This window comes from Schistocerca cancellata, chromosome 5 (assembly GCF_023864275.1).
Source record: "Schistocerca cancellata isolate TAMUIC-IGC-003103 chromosome 5, iqSchCanc2.1, whole genome shotgun sequence".
Classification (NCBI taxonomy): Eukaryota; Metazoa; Arthropoda; class Insecta; order Orthoptera; family Acrididae; genus Schistocerca; species Schistocerca cancellata.
Window position 1 is genome coordinate 726,604,873 of NC_064630.1, and position 25,792 is coordinate 726,630,664.

At 43.8% G+C, this 25,792-nt stretch overlaps 1 pseudogene; it reads left to right on the forward strand.

Annotated features, from left to right (window-relative positions):
• The first annotated feature begins 936 nt into the window (after positions 1–936).
• LOC126189959 (5S ribosomal RNA) lies at positions 937–1,054 on the forward strand (annotated as a pseudogene).
• Positions 1,055–25,792: the final 24,738 nt, after the last annotated feature.

Here is a 25,792-nt window from a genome sequence, read left to right on the forward strand (position 1 = left end):
TCAATTGAAAGTACCCTCATTCATTTCCAGATGTAACTGTCTGCCAGTGTGGAAATTCCCGTTTTAATGAAAAATCATTTTACTTCAAAACTGTCCAAGGTTTTTGCATTGATTTCTTCAGATAGAATTGCAATATTGATACAATGTGTGAAACATCTTTCTTCGATTATTAAATAAGTCACGATTATTTGGCAACGTGAGGGCGAAAATCTGTCAAATTGTCTGGACTGTCTGTATGCCTACAGTTCGTACAAGACAAAAATTATATTATGTCTTCAGCGTGCCAAAAATAATTAAACAAAGCTAAAAATTTGTTATGTTTGTGATCTACATTGTTGCGAAATGCAAAACAGAAATCAAGTCGTATACAGTGTGAGTGCACTGCCATTTAAATGTGGCGCGTTCGCAGTTTCTCCCTCTTACGGCTCTTTCCGCTCAAACAGTGTGGCGTAACGGTGGTTGAACCGTGGGTTTAGCCTGAGCGTTATGGAACTCGCGCCAGCGCACTGCTCGCGAGTCTGGTCTAGATGATTGTTTTAGACCTGTGTAAGTATTCAGTACTCTGTCTGCAGCTTTTGAAACAATTCTTACAGCGCTTACAAAAGAACATTTTATTGTTAATTGAGACACATATTTATTAATGTGGACGGAACTGGGAAATTGAAAACACATGGTAAGTTCTATGGGAACAAACTGCTGAGGTCATCGGTCCCTAGGTTTACACACTACTTAATCTAACTTACTCTAAGGACAACACACACACGCACACACACACACACACACACACACACACACACACACATCCATGCCCAAGGGAGGACTCGAACCTCCGACGGGGGGAGACGGACGAACCGTGGCAAGGCGCCTTAGATCGCATGGCTACCCCACGTGGCCGTGAACTGGGACTGGGAATATCCCAATTGCATACTAATGGTGGCCAACGGCCTTGCCGCAGTTGTAACACCGGTTTCCGTCAGATCACCGAAGTTAAGCGCTGTCGGGCTGGACTAGCACTTGGATGGGTGACCATCCAGTCTGCCGAGCGCTGTTGGCAAGCGGTGTGCACACAGCCCTTGTGAGGCAACCTGAGGAGCTACTTGATTGAGAAGTAGCGGCTCCGGTCTCGTAAACTGACATACGGCCGGGAGAGCGGTGTGCTGACCACATGCCCCTCCATATCCGCATCCAGTGACGCCTGTGCGCTGGCGATGACACGGCGGCCGGTCGGTATCTTTGGGCCTTCATGGCCTTTTCGGGATGAGTTAGTTAGTCAGTTATAATAATGGTGATTTATCATTTCTTACCGTGTTACCGATAGGATTTTTATGGAACCCTACCTCTCTGTATCCTGTGTTACATTTCGTCTTCCTTACTCCTTTCAGTATACTGTTGATGTAGAATATGTATTATGTCAGCATCTGTTGTTCGTTAACCGAGGTAACTTCGTACCAGGGTATGACTATGAATTGTCAAAACCAACTGTTGTTTAACATTTCCAGTGTTGAGATGGCTGTATGGGCACATTCAGAAAGACAATAAATTAAAAAAGAAGAAAATGTCAACCTTAGGGACATTAAATGGCACAGAGAAAAAGTTTTGAAGAGGTTTGAAATTATGTCTGAGTTTGTAGCAAATCGTTAAGTACTCTTATTCTCAAAATCCTGGATGAATAGAATCAGGGAGTTTGCGCGCCTTTAGCTACACTCCCCCAAAACGTGTACATAGTCCCTAACTTTAACCCTTGACTTACTGTGTTAAACATCATCATCATCATCATCATCATCATTTAAGACTGATTATGCCTTTCAGCGTTCAGTCTGGAGCATAGCCCCCCTTATACAGTTCCTCCATGATCCCCTATTCAGTGCTAACATTGGTGCCTCTTCTGATGTTAAACCTATTACTTCAAAATCATTCTTAACGGAATCCAGGTACCTTCTCCTCGGCCTGCCCCGACTCCTCCTACCCTCTACTGCTGAATCCATGAGTCTCTTGCGTAACCTTGCTTCTCCCATGCGTGCAACATGACCCCACCATCTAAGCCTGTTCGCCCTGACTGCTACATCTATAGAGTTCATTCCCAGTTTTTCTTTGATTTCCTCATTGTGGACACCCTCCTGCCATTGTTCCCATCTACTAGTACCTGCAATCATCCTAGCTACTTTCATATCCGTAACTTCAACCTTGTTGATAAGGTAACCTGAATCCACCCAGCTTTCGCTCCCATACAACAAAGTTGGTCGAAAGATTCAACGGTGCACAGATAACTTAGTCTTGGTACTGACTTCCTTCTTGCAGAAGAGAGTAGATCGTAGCTGAGCGCTCACTGCAATACCTTTGCTACACCTCGCTTCCAGTTCTTTCACTATGTTGCCATCCTGTGAGAATATGCATCCAAGGTACTTGAAACCGTCCACCTGTTCTAACTTTGTTCCTCCTATTTGGCACTCAATCCGTTTATATTTCTTTCCCACTGACATTACTTTCGTTTTGGAGATGCTAATCTTCATACCATAGTCCTTACATTTCTGATCTAACTCTGAAATATTACTTTGCAAACTTTCAATCGAATCTGCCATCACAACTAAGTCATCCGCATATGCAAGACTGCTTATCTTGTGTTCACATATCTTAATCTCACCCAGCCAGTCTATTGTTTTCAACATATGATCCATAAATAATATGAACAACAGTGGAGACAGGTTGCAGCCTTGTCTTACCCCTGAAACTACTCTGAACCATGAACTCAATTTACCGTCAACTCTAACTGCTGCCTGACTATCCATGTAAAGACCTTTAATTGCTTGCAAAAGTTTGCCTCATGTTCCATAATCTTGTAGAACAGACAATAACTTCCTCCTAGGAACCCGGTCATATGCCTTTTCTAGATCTATAAAGCATAGATACAATTCCCTGTTCCACTCATAACACTTCTCCATTATTTGCCGTAAGCTAAAGATCTGGTCCTGACAACCTCTAACAGGCCTAAACCCACACTGATTTTCATCCAATTGGTCCTCAACTAATACTCGAACTTTCCTTTCAACAATACCTGAGAGGATTTTACCCACAACGCTGATTAAAGAGATACGTCTGTAGTTGTTACAATCTTTTCTGTTTCCATGTTTAAAGATTGATGTGATTACTGCTTTTGTCCAGTCTGATGGAACCTGTCCCAACTCCCAGGCCATTTCAATTATCCTGTGTAGCCATTATGTGATTACTGCTTTTGTCCAGTCTGATGGAACCTGTCCCAACTCCCAGGCCATTTCAATTATCCTGTGTAGCCATTTAAGACCTGACATTCCACTGTATTTGATGAGTTCCGACTTAATTTCATCCACCCCAGCCGCTTTATTGCACTGCAATCTATTGACCATTTTTTCCACTTCCTCAAATGTGATCATATTTCCATCGTCATTCCTATCCCATTCTACCTCGAAATCTGAAACATTACAGATCGCATTTTCACCTACATTGAGCAACTCTTCAAAATATTCCCTCCATCTGCCCAAGGCATCCACAGGATTCACCAGCAGTTTTCCTGACCTGTTCAAAATACTTGTCATTTCCTTCTTACCTCCCTTTCGAAGACTGCTAACTACACTCCAGAATGGTTTTCCAGCAGCTTGACCCATAGTCTCCAACCTGTTTCCAAAGTCTTCCCACGATTTCTTTGGAAACATTTAACGTAAAAATATGGCTCTTAATATTTGGTCAATAATTATAGAAAATACTGAAAATCATAATTTTGTTGCCTCAGTAAGGCACTGAATAAGTTTTCTGCAGCTAGTACCTCTTAGTAATACCAGCTGAAAAAAGCTCGTGTCCGGGAGCGCTCCCCTCCCTGCCGCCACCCCCCACCCCCCAACCTCTCCATCAAGCCTATGTATGGCCTCCACTCATTCATAGTTTTCACTATCACTGTCTTCTCTCTCTTCACCTGGCATTGCCTCGTCTCTTTTCCCACGTCACTATCTCTCTGCTACTCTCTTTCAGCACAAAAAAGCGCAAATATGCGGATATCTTCATACGCCAAAATTTTTGATGATGCAGCTGTTTCCCCACTTTTCTGTCAGACTCTTTGAAAGAGGAACATATTTACTTTTTTTTTCTGTGCCTGGAGCATTTTCACGATGGTTCCTTTCTTTTCCCCGCCACGGCAGGGTGTGCTTCTTATATAAAACGAATTCTGTAAGTGAATTGTTCTGACACTTTCTTAATATACGTAGACACATTTTATATACTTTGGCACATATAAACAACAAACAAGTACGTATAATATAAGGTTAACACCAAGTTCTCTGCTTTACATTTTTGCTGCATACTTTCCTTATCATTGGCAATTCTTCGATAACGCTCGGCTTATGATTTGTACCTTGAAACAATAAAAATGTTATTAGAAATATTTTCTGAACTTGCAGTCTTTCCAATTTTACGTGACTTTTGGCAATTATTTTCAGTTTTTTTCAGGCACGTCAAGACCCTATTTAGCCCATTTCTTCTCCCTGGACTGTCACATTGGACATACACACATCAAAAAAAGTCTGGCTTCACCCCCGTTCCGACAGTTCCAGAATCTGTACAGATAACTGGAATAGAGATCAACAGAAACATCATTTCCGCCCTTTTCATTGCTCATGAAAACCACACACTGCATGTTGTACCACCATACAGCGAGACCTTTAAAGTTGGTGGGCCAGATAGCTGCATACACCGGCACCTCTAATACCCAGTAGTACGTCCTCTTGCGTTGATGCATGCCTGTATTAGCCGTAGCATACTATCCACAAGTTCATTAATGCAATGTTGGGCAGATTGTCCCACTCCTCAATAGCGATTCGGCGTAGATCCCTCAGAGTGGTTAGTGGGTCACGTCGTCCATAAACAGCCCTTTTCAGTCCATCCCAGGTATATTCGATAGGGTTCATGTTTGGAGAACATTCTGGCCACTCTAGTAGAGCGATGTCGTTATCCTGAAGGAAGTCATTCACAAGCTGTGCACGATAGGGGCGTGAATTGTCGTCCATGATAACGAATGCCTCGCCAATATTCTGCAGATATGAGAGAACGTGATGTCAGTCCTGAGTGGTTCATTCGTCATGTTGTTGAGCCCATCTGTACCGCACTGCATGGTATCGTGGTTGCAAAGATGGACCTCGCCTCGCCATGGACGTCGGGAGTGAAGTTGCGCATCATGCAGCCTATTCCACACAGTTTGAGTCGTAACACGACGTCCTGTGGCTGCACGAGAAGCATTATTCAACATGATGGCGTTTCTGTCAGGGTTCCTTGGAGCCACAGTTCGTAGGTAGCGGTCATCAAGTGCAGTAGTAGTCCTTGGGCGGCCTGAGCGAGGCATGTCATCGACAGTTCCTGTCTCTCCCTATCTCCTCCATGTCCGAACAATGTCGCTTTGGTTCACTCCGAAATGCCTGGACACTTCCCTTGTTGAGAGCCCTTCCTGGCACAAAGCAACAATGCTGACGAGATCGAACCACGGTATTGACCATCTAAGTATGGTTGAACTATGCACAACACGAGCCGTGTACCTCCTTCCTGATGGAATGACTGGAATTGATCGCCTGTCAGACCTCCTCCGTCTAATACGCGTTGCTCATGCATGGTTGTTTACATCTTAGGGCGGGTTTAGAGACATTTCTGAACAGTCAAAGGGACTGTGTCTGTAATACGATATCCACAGACAAGGAGTTCTGGGAACCGGGGTGATGCAAAACTTTTTTTGATGTGTGTATCTGTAAAGGTGTGAACTGCCATTATACCGAGACACCACGCCATTAAGTTTTCTTGGTGAAACAATGCTTACTACACACATTGCTTGGTAAACTCAGAATCCTTGTTATGGTCATGGAACCCCTGCCATATGTTCACTACATCGGACAAAACTGCATTTATGCCTCAGACCGGATACAATGTGCACATTTAAAGTGCATAAGTTCGGTAACTTTGATATCCGGATCTCGGTAACGGATAACGATATCGAAAAAAGTTTCAACGTTCCCTAAGAACAACATCTGAAGTATGTACGGAAATATTTAGATGCGTAGCCACAAATAGAAGTTATAGAAGTGGTCATAGTCACAATCGGTACTTTCGGTACCCAAAAACACGGTTTTTCTGGTTTATCTTCACGAAAGATTCAGATTTTCGAAAACAGAGAAATCGAATTTCTAGATGAATTTACAGTTTAAATTTGAGCCATTTTCTATGTTCTGTTATTTAGATAGTTGCGGCCCACGGCACAAAAACTGCTAAATGCTGCTTCTTGGAGATTTCCGCGTAAGTACACTAACTATGAATCTCTGGATCTCGACAACGGATAATGATATCCAAAAAAGTTTCAAGTTCCCAAAGAATATCTCTTAAGAACAAATGATAAAAATTACGGCGATCTACTATGAATAGAATTTACAGAAGTGGCCATCCCCGCTTCTGATTTTTCGGAGTTTTTTCAGGAACCCACTATGAAGAAATGATGCTTTTATAAGCCGCCTAAGTTCTGCCCTAGACCACATACCTACTGCAAAAGAACGTACCGATTTGCTGACTCGCTCAACTTTCCTAGGCTGGTGGGAGTGTGCAGTGTTTAAATTTTGACCCTGTACTGTAGAATACCTACAGTATGCCCGTTCTACCCGTAGGTATACAGATGGGCCGTCCAAAACACTTTACCTCTTATCCTTGTGGTCAATAAAACCCGAGATATGACCACCTGGAAAATTCTTCGGCTGTAATGAATTATAATTAATCTTGCGGTGAGACAGAAGTGGAAATGAAAGCAGGAGTTATTGAAGAAAGATTTGGTATTATGTTACTACAAACATTTGAAATTTTAACAATTGCATCTAAGCAAGAGTATACAGCTAAAATACAGTTACACAGAGTACAAGGATTACGCAACTGGCAGACAGGAGGCGCACCCGACTTCCATCATACGTGGCAAATTCGTTCTCTCTGCTTAAATATATACCTGCAGTCGAATCGTTAGTAACCGTTTCGTAAATTCGGGGGTGAAGACAAACATCGCACCACATGACGAGCGAGAAACGTCACGTGACCCGAACGCTAGCCAAGTGCCGCTGGTTGTAGCTGACGAATTTTAGTCACTCGAGTTGATAGTCGTTTCGCAAGGCTCACTCCCAAGTCTCACTATGTGCTGGGCGTAACTGTTGTTCTCCGTTTACGTTTTGCGCGTTGGCAGGCCTATCCTCTCTGCTTACAGAACAGAGTATGTTTGTTACTGCCTGGCAGGTGTGACCTCCAGTGAAATCGTGCTACGGGCACGAGACCTCACACACACACACACACACACACACACACACACACACACACGATCATCACGGACACGCGGGACGATTTTCTGTCCGTAGTGACATCAGGCTACTTGCCGCCAACTCCTAATTACGTCACAAATTACCTCCACGTAGGTCTGTTTGGTCTATTAGAGAAGCAGAGGAGAAAAAGCTGGCTCGGCAGGTAATTTTTGTACCGGAAGGGCAATAACAAGCGAGCGGCGGCAGGCGCATTATCAGCAGAGTCGGAGCGACACGGAAGACGACGACGCAGACGCTGAGCCAACAAACTGTCTGTGTTTACCTTGCCACTTACCGTCCACTACCATCCAATTCACCTACTCCTTTACTTGCTGACACCATAGAATGTTACAACACGTTGTAAACATTAAATTTCAGGGAGAGTTTATTATTTGCAAACCAAGATTTTCTGGTTTGTTCTACTGTGAACACCTGTCCGCGATTTCTAATGACTCCTTTTTGCTGGGCGATTACGTAGCTGTAATTTCTCTTCTGTTGAAACTTCCGGGCTGAGAGGCTGTGCTCGATACCAGAAATTATTTACTATGCAAAATTTTGATATTTCTATAGTACTGACCAATGGCGAAGAGCAGTTGCATGTCATTCTATAGTCCCATCCCCGAACGATTGCGGTTCGTACAGCTCGAGACACGGACAGAGGTTGCATTCTTCCTGGTTCCAGCGACGGTTGCCCTAAGCAGATGCACGTGCGTTGCTCTTCAAAAAGGCTGTATACTGAAAATTATGTCACTCGTTTGCTAGTGCCGAATTTGTTGCTTACCACCATCGTCAGCGGTGAAAACTCGCAACAAATGCAACAAAAATTCACAGAATAGCTCACGTTTAATGCTCTCATTGGCTACGTAATTCTCAGCAAAGCGCTGACAACACTATTCAGTTATCCCTGGTTGTTGGAAAACGATCGGGCAGAATACTGGACTGCAAGGGGTACAAAATGCAGCACATATGTCCATAAGTAATCGAATCAAATTCCGGAACATAAATGTTGAGAGTTGTAATTAACGTCTTGGTGGATATGGTAAATGAACTATTCTAGTAGTACATCTTCATCTACGTGATTACTCTGCTATTCACAATAAATTACGTTGCAGAGGGTTCAATGGCCACCTTCAAGCTGTCTCTCTACCGTTCCACCCTCGAACGGCGCGCGGGAAAAACGAGCACTTAAATTCTTCTGTGCGAGCCCCGATTGCTTTTATTTTAACGTGACGATCGTTTCTCCCTATGTAAGTGGGTGCCAACAGTATGTTTTCGTAACCGGAAGAGAAGAATTTGATTGGAATTTCATGAGAAGATGCCGTCGCAATGAAAAACGTCTCTGTTTTAATGATTTCCACTCCAATTGACGTATCATGTATGTGGCACTATCTCCCCTATTTCGCGATAATACAAAACGAGCCGCCGTTCATGGAATTTCTTCGATGTCATCCGTCAGTCCCACCTGATGCGGATCCCACATCGCAGAGAATACTCCAGTATACGGCGGACAAGCGTTGTGTAAGCAGTCTCTCTAGTAGACCTGTTGCACCTTCTAAGTGTTCTACCAATGAAACGCAGTCTTTGGTTTGCTCTATCATTATCTATGTGATCGTTACAATTTAGGTTATTTGTAATTGTAATCCCTAAGCATTTAGTTGAATTTGCAGCCTTCAGATTTGTGTGACTTACCGCGTAATCGAAATTTAGTGGATTCCTTTTAGTACTTGTGTGAATAACTTCACACTTTTCCTTATTCAGGGTCAATTGCCTCTTTTGAACCATACAGATATCTTATCTAAATCATTTTGCAATTCGTTTTGTTCATCTAATGACTTTACAAGACGGTAAATGATACTATTATCTGCAAACAATCAAATAGGCCTACTCAGATTGTGTCCTATGTCGTTAATATAGATCAGGAACAACAGAGGGCCTATAACACTTCCTTGGGGAACGCCGGATATTCCTTCTGTTTTACTCTATGACTTTCCATCTATTACTATGAACTGTGACCTTTCTGACAGGAAATCACGAATCCAGTCGCACAACTGAGGCGATATTCCAAAGGCACGCAGTTTGGTTAGAGGACGCTTGTGAGGAACGGTGTCGAAAGCCGTCTAGAAATCTAAAAATGTGGAATCAATTTGACCTTCCCTGTCGATAGCACTCAATTACTTCATGAGTATAAACAGCTAGTGTGTTTCACAAGAACAATATTTTCTGAATCCGTGACTATTACATGTCAATATATTGTTTTCTTCGAGGTAATTCATAATGTTCAAACACAGTATATGTTCCGAAATGCTTCTGCAAATCGACGTTAGTGATATGGGCCTGTAATTCAGCGGATGTCCGCCCCGCTAGCTGAGTGGTCAGTGTGACGGAATGCCGTCCTACGGGCCTGGTTCGATTCCCGGCTGGCTTGGAGATTTTTCTCCGCTCAGGGACTGGATGTTGTGTTGTCTTCATAATCATTTCATCCCCATCCGGCGCGCGGGTCGCCCAGTGTGGCGTCGAATGTAATAAGACCTGCACCAAGGCGGCCGGACCTACCCCGCAAGGGGCCTTCCGGCCAATGACTCCAAACGCTCATTTCCATTCCATTCGGAGGATTATTTCTATTTCCCTTTACAGGTGTCGGTGTGACTTGAGCAATTTTCCAGTCTTTAGGTACGGATCTTTCTGTGAGCGAGCGGTTGTACATAATTGCTAAATATGGAGCTATTGTGTCAGCATACCCTGAAAGGAACCCGACTGGTATACAATCCTGACCAGAGGCCTTGCCTTTATTAAGTGATTTAAGCTGCTTTCCTACACCGAGGATATCTACTTCTATATTTCTCATCTTGGCAGTTGTTCTTGATTGGAATTCAGAAGTATTTACTTCGTCGTATTTGGTGAAGGAGTTTCGGAAAACCGTGTTAAATAACTCTGCTTTAATGGCACTTTCATCAGTGACTTCACCGTCGTTATCGCGCAGTGAAGGTATTGATTGAGTCTTGCCACTACTGTGCTGTATGCATGACCAGAATCTCGTTGGATTTTCTGCCAGATTACGATACAGAGTTTCGGTACGGAAATTATTAAAAGCATCTCGCATTGAAGTACGCCCTATATTTCGAACTTCGGCAAAACTCTGCCAATCTTGGGGATTTTGCGTTCTTTTAAATTAGGCATGATTTTTTCGCTGCAAAAAGAACTTTGTTACAGTCACCTCTCAAGAAAAATGGCTACTCCAATAAGAAATTTAAATTACCTCTGTGACTAAGGAAAATGATTTCCAAGACCAATGAGCACGGCCTTACCAAGGACGTGGCGATCTAGGCCTCTGACGAGGGCGCGACCACAAATAGACCCAAAATCAGACATACCTGAGGAGGAGAGGTACCAGGTGTTTACAATTAAAGTCGAGCCACTTAAAAAGATCTAGTGACTGCTGTAATTATCGTATGCCAGGGAACCTTGGTGGATATTCTAGTGCGTTAATGCAGAACCATTTTATGTTAGAAAAAAATTAGATCCAATTTTGGCCACCAGGTCAAATCTGGCATGTGAATACAAGAATGATGTATATAAATGTTACGACATGTTCGACATGTAATGGATTAGGAATGGGACATGGCCAGAAAAGGTCAAACAATTTTTTCTTTTTTTTTTTTTGTCATCAGTCTACTGACTGGTTTGATGCGGCCCGCCACGAATTCCTTTCCTGTGCTAACCTCTTCACCTCAGAGTAGCACTTGCAACCTACGTCCTCAATTATTTGCTTGACGTATTCCAATCTCTGTCTTCCTCTACAGTTTTTGCCCTCTACAGCTCCCTCTAGTACCATGGAAGTCATTCCCTCATGTCTTAGCAGATGTCCTATCATCCTGTCCCTTCTCCTTATCAGTGATTTCCACTTATTCCTTTCCTCTCCGATTCTGCGTAGAACCTCCTCATTCCTTACCTTATCAGTCCACCTAATTTTCATCATTCGTCTATAGCACCACATCTCAAATGCTTCGATTCTCTTCTGATCCGGTTTTCCCACAGTCCATGTTTCACTACCATACAATGATGTACTCCAGACGTACATCCTCAGAAATTTCTTCCTCAAATTAAGGCCGGTATTTGATATTAGTAAACTTCTCTTGGCCAGAAATGCCTTTTTTTCCATAGCGAGTCTGCTTTTGATGTCCTCCTTGCTCCGTCCGTCATTGGTTATTTTACTGCCTAGGTAGCAGAATTCCTTAACTTCATTGACTTCGTGACCATCAATCCTGATGTTAAGTTTCTCGCTGTTCTCATTTCTACTACTTCTCATTACCTTCGTCTTTCTCCGATTTACTCTCAAACCATACTGTGTACTCATTAGACTGTTCATTCCGTTCAGCAGATCATTTAATTCTTCTTCACTTTCACTCAGGATAGCAATGTCATCAGCGAATCGTATCATTGATATCCTGTCACCTTGTATTTTAATTCCACTCCTGAACCTTTCTTTTATTTCCATCATTGCTTCCTCGATCTACAGATTGAAGAGTAGGGGCGAAAGGCTACAGCCTTGTCTTACACCCTTCTTAATACGAGCACTTCGTTCTTGATCGTTCACTCTTATTATTCCCTCTTGGTTGTTGTACATATTGTATATGACCCGTCTCTCCCTATAGCTTACCCATACTTTTTTCAGAATGTCGAACGCTTTTTCCAGGTCGACAAATCCTATGAAAGTGTCTTATTACAAAGGCATAACGTTGATTTTATTACTGACCACCGCTTATACAGTTTGCTCAACATGAGCAGCGGGAAAGTCGATGAGATGGTGTACAGCGCTAGATTTGCATCTGGTGACCAAAACTGGAACAAATTCTTTTGCAACGAAAATCGGTTCCGCTTTAACACATTAGAACACATGCCAAGTTTCGCTGCCACATGATAATTACAGCCCACAGTGCACTTCCGTCAATTCCTCAGTTTAAGTAAAGCTATCCGGTTCATCTACCCCTTGTGTTCGTACACTCTCCCTGCAAGAAGAATCCTTTAGATAGGCTTGCGCCTGTAAGCTCACGCTGTTCACACCGTTTCATTTCTCAAATGTCATCTCATCCACGTAGCGCCATGAGGGAACGACTGCTGTTGAACAGACATTTATCGCTGGTATAGTTTATGTGGTAACAGAACGCTTGGCTAACGCAGCTGCTACCTACAGTGATCGCTTGTGTTAAATAGTGGAGTTCTTGCTGTTACTTCGGTATGGTATTGAAGGGTCTAAGACGTCGGCGAGCAGACTTGGGAACAACGATGCTACTTGAGGGAAGGTTTCCGATTTTAGGCGATTTCTGCCAACTGAGGACTGGGTCGAGAAGCGACCGTGAAGAAATCAAACACGCAAGCAAGAACGGTGGCGGGGATTAGTAAATTACTTGGCCCTCCAGCCTGTACGTTCGCTGTCCCAAGTTTCACCTTGGTACGATATGTTCTGTAGATAAGAAATCAAGAATAAGTCTTCTGCGGCTGAATAATAATGCTACGGGTATCGTTAAGCGTTGTGTGTTTGTTCGTGATAGTCGAATCCTCGTGTAGAGAAACGTATACTCTGCCGTTCATCATCAGCTGCATTGCTCAAGCTCCTGGTGCCACACTGTGCCTGCTTGTCGGGCTCATATCTACGTGTTGTTTGTACCGCACGTATCAGAGCCAACCGCTGCGATGTGGGCAGCACTGTGACTGGTCAAATGCGCCATAATTAGCGGGTTTGTTTCACGGTGCAACGGCATATTTTGTTTTCCTTCAGTTTTCTTGGTAAGTTCTTACTGAACGATCTGTCTTTTGATTGGTTTGCGGCGACCCGCCATGACTTTCTCTCCTGTGCGAACCTTTTCATCTTAGAGCAGCAATTGCAGCCTTCGCCCTCAGTTATTTGTTGGGTGTATTCCAATCTCTGACTTACTCTACAGCTTCCTCTACAGCTTCCTCTAGTACCATGCAAGTCATTCCCTGATCTCTCAACAGATGTCCTATCATCCGATCCCTTCTTCTGTTTATTGTTTGATATATGTTCCTTTCCTCGACGATTCTGTGGAAAACCTCCTCATTCTCTACCTTAGCTGTCCACCTAATTTTCTACATTTTTCTGTAGCACCACATCGCAAATGTTTCGATTCTCTTCTGTTCCTGTTTTCTCACAGTCCATATATCACCACCATACAATGCTGTGCTCAAAACGTACATTCTCAGAAATTTCTTCCTTAATACCTATATTTGATACTAGTAGACTTCTCTTGCTCAATAACACCCTATTTGCCACTGATAGTCTGGTCCTTCATGGGTTATTATGCTGGCTAGGTAGCAGAATTCCTTAACTTCATCTACTTCGTCGTCAGTGATTCTGATGTTAAGTTTTTTCTCTGTTCTCATTTCCGCAATTTCTGATTGATTTCGTCTCTCGTATATTTACACCAAATCCATATTCTGTGCTCATCAAACTGTTCATTCCATTCAGCAAATGCTGTATTTCTTGTTCGCTTTCACTAAGGGTAGCAGTGTCATCAGGAATCTCATCATTCATATCCTTTAGCTTCGACTTTAATTCCACTCTTGAAACTTTCTTTTATTTCCGTCATTCCTTCTCCGACGTATATATTGAAAAACACGGGCGAAACACCACAAGTTTTTTAATCTGAGCACTTCGTTCTTAGTCTTCCACTCTTATTGTTCCCTCTTGGTTCTTGTACATAATATGTATTATTTGAAAGTGTAGGAAGTGGGGTGAGGGAGGGGAGAGGGCGTAGCTTTGTCAATCCTCCTAGAGCGCAGGTTCACCTCAGTACGGCTCTGCTAAAGAGGAACAACTGTCGCCACCTGGGTAAGTTTTCCCCTCTTTTATCGACAACATTACGAGTCGCCCAGGAGAAGTTTTGCTGAAGCTTGTTTTTCAAATAAATGAATTCCTTGGAACAGCAAAAGCTTAATATCATCCACTGGGGATAGCGTCCATGTATAAAATTCCAGGCAGGTACATATTTGAATCACGAAAACACCAGAACTCGGTTACTTGAACATCAAAGGAAATATCGCTCTGGACAATGTGCTCAGTCGGTTGCAAAGGAACAAGCCTTACGTCATCGAGAGACAAAAATAAAAGTTTGTGATAGAAACGTTTTAGCCGAGATAACGCTTTTTAATGCGCTCTTGTATTGACAACACTACATTTTGCATATTATCTCATTCTTTCTACTATCATAAATCAGTTGCATTTTTTATTCTGTGACTATGAAAACAATGACTAAATACGAGGGTAATCCCAAAAGTAAGGTCTCCTATTTATTTATAAGTACATAGACCTGTTTATTTCTACAATGGTTTACATCAATTTACAGCTTTAACATTTAGCTATTTCTCGACATAATCACCATTTCTGTCGATGCATTTTTGTAGACGCTGTGGCAGTTTTTGTATGCCCATTTCATACAGCTCGCCGCCATGCTGTTCAGAAAGTTATGAACCTCTTGTTTCACCTAGTCGTCGGAGCTGAATCGCTTTCCAGCGAAACGTTCTTTTAACCTAGGGAACAGGTGATAGTCACTGGGCGCCAAGTCAGGACTATATGGTGGGTGAGTGATTATGTTCCACTGAAATTGTTGCAGGAGAGCAACAGTTTGCCGAGCGATGTATGGGCGAGCATTGTCAAGGAGAATGTGTACGCCCTTGCTCAACATTCCTTTTCTCCGGTTCTGAATTGCCCGTTTGAGTTTTTTCAGAGTCTCACAGTAACTGTCAGCGTTGATTGTGGTCCCAGCGATTCAGCTCCTTCGATGAGGTAAAAGAAAAGGTTCATAACTTTCTGAACAGCATCGCGGCAAGTTGGTATGACATGGTCATACAAAAACTGCCACAGCGCCTACAAAAATGCATCGCCAGAAATGGTGATCACGTCGAAATATAGCTAAATGTTCAGGCTGTAAACTGATGTAAACCATTGTAGAAATAAATAGGTCTATGTACTTACAAAAAAATAGAAGACCGTACTTTTGGGACTAACCTCGTACTTATAGTTACGCATATGTACTTAATTTGATGTATTGAAACTATGTTGTAAATCAAATTATTTTGGTTATTAATATTTGTACATAACTGATCTCATCTTGGGAGAATGATTTTCATCCGTGGCGAGCAAATGGTTCAAATGGCTCTGAGCACTACGGAACATAACATCTGTAGTCATCAGTCCCCTAGAACTTAGAACTACTTAAACCTAACTAACCTAAGGACATCAAACACATCCATGCCCGAGTCAGGATTCGAACCTGCGACCGTAGTGGTCGCGCGGTTCCAGACTGAAGCGCCTAGAACCGCTCGGCTACTCCAACCGGCCCAAATCTGTAAAATTTTTAGGAAAATTGTGTTCATGATTTTTCAGTGCAAATACGGAAAAAATTCTAATTGGATCTCCTGTCCGAACATTGAATGCAAACCCCATACTTCAGTGGCTGTTCAGTCTGTATAAGGTCCTATACGACGACCGAACCTAGTATTTTAGAGCGTTTCCTTTATAAATCACATGCTAAAATTGACATAGAATTAATTTTTTCCCATGCGCGATGCAAAGACATTAAAACTTTGAATTTAAGTGTATATTTTTAAATTTAAAAGTCTAAGAGTCTATAAATACGATTTTTATTTTTTTTTCCTGATAATTCACTTCTTCTGGCACTTCGTTACAGTTTCATCTTTCTCGGTATGAACGTGGAACAAGAAACTTGTAAGTCTCCATACTGTCTGTTTACTGCTTACAATATAAAAATTAATCGTTTAACTCTATTTCGTTCCTTAACTTCAGATAAGATTCCTTGTCTGTAATAATAATTTCTAAATTCACATGTATTTATATGACTTACAGTATCAAAACAGGCCGCCTTCAAAGCGCGTGTGCCGCATTGTTCAATAACCATACGATTCGAGCTTCGTGTGCTCTTTCCTTAATTATTCTCATAAAAGAGAACTAAATTATTTTCCTCAATACCGAAGTCCTATTATCTGAATTCCTACATTTTTTTCAGTGTACGATTTTTATTAAAATTTCACGGTTGAATGTCACTGAACAATGACGATAGTCAACGAAGACGTGTTGACCGGAAACGAAGAATATTTTTTCTTGTACAACGCGACGGAAATTATTTATGATATCTCTCATGTTTTCAGATGCAGACATGTGCATATTATAGGTATTAATGCCTTGTCTGAAGTACAGTTTAAATTCCACCGCTGTTGGAATGTGTCTTCCTGCAGCGACAAATGTACGCAAGCGAAACTTTAAATTATTCGCATTTATTAATTTCATTTAACTATAGAATTTGCTAATCACTTTCCAATAAGCTGAATAAATGCGTTGGATAAAAAGTACTGGCTGCACAGTAACAATTCATACTAGATTTTACTGACAGACGTTCACCATATTACTAGGCCTGAGTATAATCGTCCCTGCATCTGGATCGCCTCCGCCCCGACAGAGCTGGAAGGCGTAGTACATCGTCAGCGGATAGATCTCGGTCCTTGTCTCGCTAGGGCAGTGCGCGGATGGTATCCCTATTGTATCGTAGCGCATGCCGCGGGACATGAAAAAAAAAAATCACTTGACGCCTTCCTGAGAGGCAATCTCCACTCCTTCCAAATTATCAATGTAAGTGTAGAACAGATGTGGCTTGAATTCAGAGGGGTAGTATCGACAGAAATTGAGAGATTTATACCAAATAAATTAACAAACGAGGGAGCTGATCCTCCTTGGTACATAAAACAAGTCAGAACACTGTTGCAGAAACAAAGAAAAAAGCATACCAAATTTAAACGGACGAGAATTCTTAAGATCGGCGATCTTTTACAGAAGCTCGAAATTTAGCGTGGTCTTCAATAATAGTTTACACAAGGAAACTTTGTCTCGAAACCTGGCAGAAAATTCAAAGGTTCAGAATGGTTCAAATGGCTCTGTGCACTATGCGACTTAACGTCTGAGCTCATCAGTCGCCTAGAACTTAGAACTAATTAAACCTAACTAACGTAAGGACGTCACACACATCCATGCCCGAGGCAGGATTCGAACCTGCGACCGGAGCGGTCGCTCGGTTCCAGACTGTAGCGCCTAGAACCGCACGGCCACCACGACCGGCAAAATTCAAAGGGATTCTGGTCTTATGTGAAGCATGCTAGCGGCAAGACTCAATCAATGCGTTCTCTGCGCGACAGCAACGGAAATACAGGGCTATTACAAATGATTGAAGCGATTTCATAAATTCACTGTAGCTCCATTCATTGACATATGGTCACGACACACTACAGATACGTAGAAAAACTCATAAAGTTTTGTTCGGCTGAAGCCGCACTTCAGGTTTCTGCCGCCAGAGCGCTCGAGAGCGCAGTGAGACAAAATGGCGACAGGAGCCGAGAAAGCGTATGTCGTGCCTGAAATGCACTCACATCAGTCAGTCATAACAGTGCAACGACACTTCAGGACGAAGTTCAACAAAGATCCACTAACTGCTAACTCCATTCGGCGATTGTATGCGCAGTTTAAACCTTCTGGATGCCTCTGTAAGGGGAAATCAACGGGTCGGCCTGCAGTGAGCGAAGAAACGGTTGAACACGTGTATCTGGACATGCTGGAAAATTGGCTCATGCCACAACTGGAGACCGACAGCGCCGACTTCATCTTTCAACAGGATGGTGCTCCACCGCACTACCATCATGATGTTACGCATTTCTTAAACAGGAGATTGGAAAACCGATGGATCGGTCGTGGTGGAGATCATGATCAGCAATTCATGTCATGGCCTCCACGCTCTCCCGACTTAACCCCATGCGATTTCTTTTTGTGGGGTTATGTGAAAGATTCAGTGTTTAAACCTCCTCTACCAAGAAACGTGCCAGAACTGCGAGCTCGCATCAACGATGCTTTCGAACTCATTGATGGGGACATGCTGCGCCGAGTGTGGGAGGAACTTGATTATCGGCTTGATGTCTGCCGAATCACTAAAGTGGCACATATCGAACATTTGTGAATACCTAAAAAAAACTTTGTGTGTTTTTGTTTGTGTGTGCAAAGCATTGTGAAAATATCTCAAATAATAAAGTTATTGTAGAGCTGTGAAATCGCTTCAATCATTTGTAATAACCCTGTACTATCGACGACTGTGCTGCCAAAGCAGAGTTACTAAACAAAGCCCTCCGAAATTCCTTCACCAAAGAAGACGAAGTAAATATTCCAGATTTTGAATCAAGAACAGCTGCAAACATGACTAACGTAGAAATGGATATCCTCGGAGTAGTGAAGCAACTTAAATCACGTAATTAAAGCAAGTCTTCTGGTCCAGAATGTATACCAATTAAGCTCCTTTCGGAGTATGCTGATGCATTAGCTCCATGCTTAACAATCATATACAACCGCTCGCTCGACGAATGATCCGTACCCAAAGACTGGAGAGTTGCACAGGTCACACCAATATTCAAAAAAGGTAGTAGGAGTAAACCACTAAATTACAGGCTCATATCGTTAACGTCAATATGCAGCAGGAGTTTGGAGCATATATTGTACTCGGAGATTATGCATTACCTCCAAGAGAACGGTCTATTAAGACACGGTCAACATGGGTTTAGAAAACATCGTTCCTGTGAAACACAACTAGCTCTTTATTCGTATGAACTGCTGAGTGCTATTGACAAGGGATTTCAGATCGATTCCGTATTCCTGGATTTCCGGAAGGCTTTTGACACTGTACCACACAAGCGGCTCGTAGTAAAACTGCGTGCTTATGGAATTTGTCTCAGTTATGTGACTGGATTTGCGATTTCTTGGCAGAGAGGTCACAGTTCGTAGTAACTGACGGAAAGTCATCGAGTAAAACAGAAGCGATTTGTGGCGTTCCCCAACCCCAAAGTAGTGTTGTAGGTCCTCTGCTGTTCCTTATCTACGTTAACGATTTAGGAGACAATCAGAGCACCGTCTTTGATTGTTCGCAGATTATGCTGTTGCTTATTGACTAGTAAAGTCATAAGAAAACGAAAACAAATTCCAAAACCATTTCGAAAAGATATCTAAATGGTGCGAAAATTGGCATTTGACCATTAATAATGAAAAGTGTCAGGTCATCCACATGAGTGCTAAAAGGAATCCGTTAAACTTCGATTACATGACAAATCTTTCAAATCTAAAGGCCGTAAATTCAACTAAATACCTAGGAATTACAACTACGAACAACTTAAACTGGGAGAAACACATAGAAAATGTTGTGGGTAAGGCTAAACAAAGACTGCGTTTTATTGCCAGAACGCTTAGAAAATGTAACAGATCTACTAAAGAAACTGCGTACACTACACTCGTCCGTCGTCTTTTAAAAAAATGCTGCGCGGTGTCGAATCCTTACCAGATAGGATTGACGGAGTGCACAGAGAAAGTTCAAAGAAGGGCAGCACGTTTTGTACTATCGCAAAACAGGGGAGAGAGTGTCACTGAAATGATACAGGATTTGGGGCTGACATCATTAAAACAAAGGCGTTTTTCGTTTGCTGAATCTTCTCAAGAAATTTCAAACATCAACATTCTCCTCCGAATACGAAAATATTTTGTTGACGCCGACCTACATAGGGAGAAACGATCATCATTATAAAATAAGGAAAAAAAAAAGCTCGGACGGAAAGATATAGGTGTTCGTTTTCTCCGGGCGCTGTACGGGATTTGAATAATACAGAGTAAGTGTGAAGGTGGTTCCATGAACCCTCTGCCGGGCACTTAAATGTGATTTGGGGAGGATCCATGTAGATGTAGATGTAGATGAAGATGCAGATGTGACGTTGCTTCGTTATGACGAACAGGCCGCAATCGCAAGGAGTCATATCGAGTGAATACATGAATCTTAGAGTATTTCCCACCGTCACATACGCAGGAGCTCCTGCACGTAGTTCGTCGTGTGAGGTCGTGTACGCCGGCCGGAGTGGCCGAGCGGTTCTAGGCACAACAGTCTGGTACCGCGCGACCGCTAAGGTCGCAGGTTCGAATCTTGCCTAGGGCATGGATGTGTGTGATGTCCTTAGGTTAGTTAGGTTTAAGTAGTTCTAAGTTCTAGGGCACTGATGACCTAAGAAGTTAAGTCGCATAGTGCTCAGAGTCATTTGAACCACTTGAGGTCGTGCACTGTGATGAAGGGTAGTGGGATGCAGTGTCAGAGGGAAACGTAGTTGGCCGGCCGAAGTGGCCGCGCGGTTCTGGCGCTGCAGTCTGGAACCGCGAGACCGCTACGGTCGCAGCTTCGAATCCTGCCTCGGGCATGGATGTGTGTGATGTCCTTAGGTTAGTTAGGTTTAACTAGTTCTAAGTTCTAGGGGACTAATGACCTCAGCAGTTGAGTCCCATAGTGCTCAGAGCCATTTTTGAAACGTAGTTGTGGGCTCTGACCATGTGCTACCTCCGTCTTGATCAAGAGATGTTTCCTGTGTTCCCTAAGCATATTGTCATGGTTCTTGAACTGGTCTCCCACACTTTCAGACGGCACACTCAGCAACCGACTCAAACACAGCCATCGTCGCTCACTACAGTACTTCAACTGACCATCTGCTGTCAGGTGACACACATCCTTCATATTACGGCAATGTTGCCACTACCTTTTATGCAACCTATTCGGGGTTTTTTGAATGTCATTAAGAATAATACTTTATATTCCTAGTAGGGAAGTTATAAAATACGAGGGCTGTTCGGAGAGGAAGGTCCGATCGGTGGTGGAATAGAAACCACGCTGAAAATTAAAAAGGTTTTATTTGCAACAGTTATCTACAACTTCCAGTTATTTCTCTATGTAGTCGCCGCTCCAATGTAGACATTTGTCGTAGTGTTGTACCAACTTTCGAATACCATCATCACACAAGGCTGGCGCCTGTACTTTCTGCCAATCCTTTACGCTGGTCTACAGCTCGTTCCTGTGCGAAAACATTGTCTTCACAGTCAGCTATTCATGAGAGCGGAGATGAATCTCAGGTGTAGCCAGTTACGGGCTGTGTGGTGGGTGACCAAATACTCCCCGTCGAAAACGCTGCAGGAGTATCTTCATTGGTCCTTCAGTGTGAGGTCGAGAGCTGTCACAAGCAACGAAACACAGGCCGGCCACTGTGGCCGAGCGATTCTAGGCACTTCAGTCCGGAACCGCGCGAGTGCTACGGTAGCAGGTTCGAATCCCGCCTCGGGCATGGATTTGTGTGATGTCCTTAGGTTAGTTAGGTTTAAGTAGTTCTCAGTTCTAAGGGACTGATGACCTCAGATGTTGAGTCACATAGTGCTCAGAGCCATTTGAACTATTTTTGAAGGAAACACATAGCAGTTAAGTTATGTGGGTTGCATGACACTAGGCGAAATCTCTCATCAGGCCCTCATACTTGACGGGAGACACTTTTTCTAGGCAAATTTACGTCCTCACTGTGTGCTCAGAACTGAAAAGAGCGACGTGGCGTGATCTACGGGCATACTAGAGAGACTGCCCAACACATCTGTGCAAAACTTCATCAGATTTTCACTACCGTTTCCATTTCCCACACGATCGGACCTTACTTTCATAATAGCTCTCGTAAGAACCAAGAAATAGGGGCGTGAGATGCTTCAATATGGTTCAAATGGCTCTAAACACTATGGGACATAACAGCTGAGGTCATCAGTCCCCTAAACTTAGAACTACTTAAACCTAACGACATCACAGACATCCATGCCCGAGGCAGGATTCGAACTTGCGACCGTAGCAGCAGCGCGGTTCCGGAGTGAAGCGCCTAGAACCGCTCGACCACCGAGGCCCTCTGCGTGAGATGTTTGTATGTTTTGTATAGATGTGTTGGGCAATGTCTCTAGTATGGCCGTCGATCACGTCACGTAATTCTTTTCAGTTCTGAGCGCACAGTGCGGACGTAAATTTGCCTAGAAAAAGTGTCTCGCGCTAAATATGAGGTCCCGGTGAGAGATTTCGCCTGGTGATTTAATATGGCGTCTTCCAAGGTCCAGTCCGTGAAATCGGTCTTACATCTCACTAGCTACAATTCTTTCCACGAACGAAGCAGAAATCAGATTCGTCGGAAGCTCCGCAACGTGAAATTCAGTGACCTGACATCAGAAAATTCAGCCAGTTTCTACATCTACATCTACATCTACATGATTACTCTGCAATTCACATTTAAGCGCTTGTCAGAGGGTTCATCGAACCACAATCATACTATCTCTCTACCATTCCACTCCCGAACAGCGTGCGGGAAAAACGAACACCTAAACCTTTCTGTTCGAGCTCTGATTTCTCTTATTTTGATGATCATTCCTACCTATGTAGGTTGGGCTCAACAAAATATTTTCGCATTCGGAAGAGAAAGTTGGTGACTGAAATTCGTAAATAGATCTCGCCGCGACGAAAAACGTCTTTGCTTTAATGACTTCCATCCCAACTCGCGTATCATACCTGCCACACTCTCTCCCCTATTACGTGATAATACAAAACGAGCTGCCCTTTTTTGCATCCTTTCGATGTCCTCCGTCAATCCCACCTGGTAAGGATCCCACACCGTGCAGCAATATTCTAACAGAGGACGAACGAGTGTAGTATAAGGTGTCTCTTTAGTGGACTTGTTGCATCTTCTAAGTGTCCTTCCAATGAAACGCAACCTTTGGCTCGCCTTCCCCACAATATTATCTATGTGGTCTTTCCAACTGAAGTTGTTCGTAATTTTAACATTCAGGTACTTAGTTGAATTGACAGCCTTGTACTATTTATCGAGTAATCGAATTCCAACGGATTTCTTTTGGAACTCATGTGGATCACCTCACACTTTTCGTTATTTAGCGTCAACTGCCACCTGCCACACCATACAGCAATCTTTTCTAAATCGCTTTGCAACTGATACTGTTCTTTGGATGACCTTACTAGCCGGTAAATTACAGCATCATCTGCGAACAACCTAAGAGAACTGCTCATATTGTCACCCAGGTCATTTATATAGATTAGGAACAGCAGAGGTCCCAGGACGCATCCCTGGGGAACACCTGATATCACTTCAGTTTTACTCAATGATTTGCCGTCTATTACTACCAACTGCGACCTTCCTGACAGGAAATCACGAATCGAGTCGCACAACTGAGACGATACCCCATAGGCACGCAGCTTGATTATAAGTCGCTTGTGAGGAACGGTGTCAAAAGCTTTCCGGAATTCTAGAAATACGGAATCAACTTGAGATCCCCTGTCGATAGCGGTCACGAACGATGTTTTCTGAATCCATGCTGATTACGTATCAATAGATCGTTCCCTTGGAGATGATTCATAATGTTTGAATACAGTATATGCTCCAAAACCCTACTGCAAACCGACGTCAGTGATATAGATCTGTAGCTCGATGGATTACTCCTACTACCCTTCTTAAACACTGGTGCGACCGGCGCAATTTTCCAACCAGTAAGTACAGATCTATCGGTGAGCGAGCGGTTGTATACGATTGTTAAGTCACGTCCAAACTCTTCACGCAACGTTCAAAGACGGCGCTGGCCTCGTTCGCTGCGGACACGAAACCGCACCGCCCCACGGGGCTCGGCATCCCTGCGCAGAGCATCTCGGCAAGTACGGAGCTGGCCTCGTAGCGGGATTCGGGTCCGGCTGGCTGCAGCTCGCGGCCGCGACACAGTAGGTGCGTCTGCGGGCGCTCCGTGCTGCGCGCCGACTCGCGGCGGTCGCCGCGCGCCCAGACAAAGGCGGCGGTAATTGGAAGACGCACAATGGCCGCGTTTGCGCCTTTTGTTGCCTGGCGTGGCTTGGCCTCTGGCCGCCGCTGGCCTTCGGCGGTCGCAGGTGCGCCGCCTCTGGGGTGATTCGTCCGCTGTCTGCAGGCTCCGGCTACCTGTCAGCAGGTCAGTCGCTGCAAAAGCACTGAGGTGACAGAAATCACGGGATAGCGGTATGCACATCTGCGGATGGCGGTAGTATCGTGTACACACAGGACAAAAGGGCAATTCATTGCGCGAAGCTGCCATTATACTCAGGTGGGCCATGTGAAATGGTTTCCGATCTGATTATGGTCGCACGACGGGAATTAGCAGACTTTGAACGCGGAATAGTACACTAGTGGCCATTAAAATTGCTACACCAAGAAGAAATACAGATGATAAACAGGTATTCATTGGACAACTATATTATACTAGAACTTACATGTGATTACATTTTCACGCAATTTGGGTGCATAGATCCTGAGAAATCAGTACCCAGAACAACCACCTCTGGCCGTAATAACGGCCTTGATACGCCTGGGCATTGAGTCAAACTGAGCGTGTACACGTACAGCTGCCCATGCAGCTTCAACACGATACCACAGTTCATCAAGAGTAGTGACTGGCGTATTGCGACGAGCCAGTCGCTCGGCCACCATTGACCAGACGTTTTCAGTTGGTGAGAGATCTGGAGAATGTGCTGACCAGGGTAGGAGTCGAACATTTTCTGTATCCAGAAAGGCCCGTACAGGACCTGCAACATGCGGTCGTGCATTATCCTGCTGAAATGTAGGGCTTCGCAGGGATCGAATGAAGGCTAGAGCCACAGGTCGTAACACATCTGAAATGTAAAGTCCACTGTTCAAACTTCCGTCAATGCGAACAAGAGGTGACCGAGACGTGTAACCAATGGCACCCCATACCATCACGCCGGGTGATACGCCAGTATAGCGATCACGAAAACACGCTTCCAATGTGCCTTCACCACGATGTCACCAAACACGGATGCGACCCTCATGATACTATAGCCACAACATGGATTCATCCGAAAAATGACGTTTTGCTATTCGTGCATTCAGGTTCGTCGTTGAGTACACCATCGCAGGCGCTCCTGTCTGTGATGCAGCGTCAAGGGTAGCCGCAGCCATTGTCTCCGAGCTGATAGTCCATGCTGCTGCAAACGTCGTCGAACTGTTCGTGCAGATGATTGTTGTCTTGCAAACGTCCCCATGTGTTGACTCAGAGATCGAGACGTGGATGCACGATCCGTTACAGCCATGCGGATAAGATGCCTGTCATCTCGACTGTTAGTGATACGAGGCCGTTGGGATCCAGCACATCGTTCCGTATTACCCTCCTGAACCCACCGATTCCATATTGTGCTAACAGTCATTGGATCTCGACCAACGTGAGCAGCAATGTCGCGATACGATAAACCGCAATCGCGATAGGCTACAATCCGACCTTTATGAAAGTCGGAAACGTGATGGTACGCATTTCTCCTCCTTACATGAGGGATCACAGCAACGTTTCACCAGGCAACGCCGGTCAACTGCTGTTTGTGTATGAGAAATCGGTTGGAAACTTTCCTCATGTCAGCAGGTTGTAGGTGTCGCCACCGGCGCCAACATTGTGTGAATGCTCTGAAAAGCTAGTCATTTGCATATCACAGCATCGTCTTCCTGTCGGTTAAATTTCGCGTCTGTAGCAC